This window comes from Nuphar pumila, chromosome 17, assembly GCF_984573655.1.
Source record: "Nuphar pumila chromosome 17, dmNupPumi1.hap1.1, whole genome shotgun sequence".
Classification (NCBI taxonomy): domain Eukaryota; kingdom Viridiplantae; phylum Streptophyta; class Magnoliopsida; order Nymphaeales; family Nymphaeaceae; genus Nuphar; species Nuphar pumila.
The window spans coordinates 55,505,250-55,507,982 of NC_143265.1; the positions used below are offsets into that span (position 1 = coordinate 55,505,250).

The 2,733-nt window shown below is 39.9% G+C and overlaps 1 non-coding gene across 1 annotated transcript; it reads right to left on the reverse strand.

Annotated features, from left to right (window-relative positions):
- Nucleotides 1–1,520: 1,520 nt before the first annotated feature.
- On the reverse strand, nt 1,521–1,623 carry LOC149811982 (small nucleolar RNA R71). The gene has a single exon (XR_016428689.1). It is a non-coding gene; the product is annotated as a small nucleolar RNA R71 (small nucleolar RNA).
- Between the last annotated feature and the right edge of the window lie 1,110 nt (nt 1,624–2,733).

Genomic DNA, 2,733 nt, shown 5'->3' on the forward strand with positions numbered 1-2,733 from the left:
GTAATTTCCTTAGTTTCGGCATTTTAGACCTGTTTTCAGTAGTTTCTGCATTTTAGGAGCTGCATAATCATCATACAACATTAGTAAAATTAATTTAGTTAATTTTAGAATTAATTTAGTATTTTATTTAGTTATTGTCTGATAAGTAGCATTTGTTTTATTATTTTCGTAAAATTAGAATTAGTTTTAGTTATTGTTTGCATGGTTAGATTAGAATACTAACTTTGTATTTCTCTGTATTTTTAGGTTGAAAAACATATTTAGTTTCCAGGGTTATTGTCCAAGTGCAAAGAGGGAATAATTGGTGAAAAGACGAAAATACCCTTGGTGTGGAGCAGAAGACTTAGTGTTGTTTCATTTTCATTTTAGTGATTAATTGTAGTTGTATTAACTTTATAATTGTAGATTGACATTTGTAATTAATAAATTAAATTTTCTAGAAATATCTTGATTAATTCCTGTTCCCTAAGGATTCGACCCGTACTTACCACTTTGTGGAAAGTCGGTTTTTATACTTTTGGTTGACAATTTTCCAAAGTTTTATTGCAAATACTTGTTTTAAAAATATCATTTCAAAATATCAACCAAAATTTTGGCGCCGTTGCCGGGGAACGGCGAATTAATTACTTTATTTCTTAGAGTTTGATTTATTAATTTGTTTTAGTTAGTTAATTATTTGTTTTCTTTTTAGTTAGTAGGATTAGTAAGTGAATATAGGATTAACATAGTTAGTAAATATAGGTTCACGTACTGTTCTTTTTAGGATTCACTTAATTTTCATTCTGCAAGGAGCGATTAGGCAGGTGGGTTTTAGAAAAACTTAGTTTGTGATTTCCTGTATTTATTTGTTTCAGTATTTTAGAATAGTTTACTTTGTTATTTCTTTATTTAGTTATAGCATTCTGACATAGCTAGATAGCATATCTGTTTCTTAGTACTGTTATTTATTTTATTTACATGTTAGTACTTGTGTTAGTTTAGATTTAGAGTTAGGTCGTTTGCTTACATCTGGTCTTAGTACCAGTGTATGCAGGGGCAACGAGGTTTAGGAACCCCATTACATCCATTTGTTGACAACCCAGAGAGAATTTTACATTCTCATCGAAGTTCGACAACAATGGCTGACATGGATCCTCCACCTCCACCCCCAGTTCATCCACGTCCTCTGCGGGAATATTTCATTCCCACAGACTATGTTCAGGCATCCTGCATTCGGAGACCCGATGTAGGAGCGCCTCATTACGAGATTAAGGCCAACATTATTCAGATGCTTCCATCCTTTTATGGCCTTAGTCATGAAGATCCCTACCGACATTTAGATGAATTCCTCGAAATCTGTTCTACTGTTAAGATACAGAATTTCGATGATGATGCTTTGAGGTTGACTCTATTCCCCTTTTCATTGAAGGACAAAGCCAAGTATTGGCTCAAGTCCTTAGATTCTGTAGAAATAGAGTCCTGGGATCAATTGCAACAAGAGTTTCTTCGAAAATACTTTCCCATTGGTCGTACGAACCAATATCGTAGAGCCATCACTAGCTTTTCAGAGCTAGATGGTGAGCGCTTTCATGAGACCTGGGAGAGAATAAAGGATCTCCTCAGGAAATGTCCCCATCATCAGGTGCCGAAATGGCAACTGGTGCAGAGCTTCTACGATGGATTGTCTGACAAGAATCGTCAGATGATCGACTCTTCATGTGGAGGGACATTCATGCTGAAGAGCGAGGACGAAGCATGGAGGCTATTTGATACATTGGCCGAGAATTCACTCCACCATGCTTCGAGCTCTCATTCGGATAGAGCCACACCCAACATTCAGAAGAAAGCTGGTGTTCTTGAGATTGGTCCATCTACTGCACTACAGTGCAAGGTAGACATGATTGCTCAGAAGCTGGACCAACTTCTCTCAGGACCATCCACTACACAGCAGGTGTGTACTCTTTGTGCCAGTCCGGCACACGATATCACTGAGTGCCCTTCGGCAGCTCAATACCCTGAATTTGTTCAAGAACAAGTTCAGGCAGCTCAGGGTTACGTCAGACCGCCGAATAACCCATTTTCATCGACATATAATCCGGGTTGGCGTAACCATCCCAATTTTTCATGGAAGAATCCACAGTCTTCCATGCAGATGCCTACATCCTCTCAGCCAGCTCGGCAGCCATCTTTTGCTCAGTCATTCCAAAGACCGAGCTATTCTCAGTCTTCTTCTTCTTCAGTCCCTCCCCCGATTCAGCAAGAGTCTGCCCCATAGACATCTTTTGAGGAGAGACTTCTCCAGGCATTCCAAGAGGTGAAAACCTCTAATCAGAACGCCTTCGATAAGTGTAGCCAGATATTGAGCTCCCATACGCAGTCCATTGTGAAGTTAGAGTCGCCAATGGGACAGTTAGCTGAGGCTATTAGTAGGTGACCCGAGGGTACATTGCCGAGTCAGGCTGTCATGAACTCGAAGGGCAAGGACCAGATGACTGAAGGCCTATTTCATACTGAGACACAGCAGCAGGCCAAATCTGTTATGGCCCTGAGGAGTGGACGTGAGTATCATGTCGAGAGTAGAGAGAGAGAGAGTAGAGAGAGGATAGAGGAGCCAGAGACCATTGTTTCACCTACGTCGGCTTAGCCATCATCATCATCCCCATCATCATCTTCATTACCTTCATCTTCATCATCTTCATCTTCTTTGCAGAAGAAGGATAGGAGTGAGACTTCTCACAAAGAGAAAGAACCACC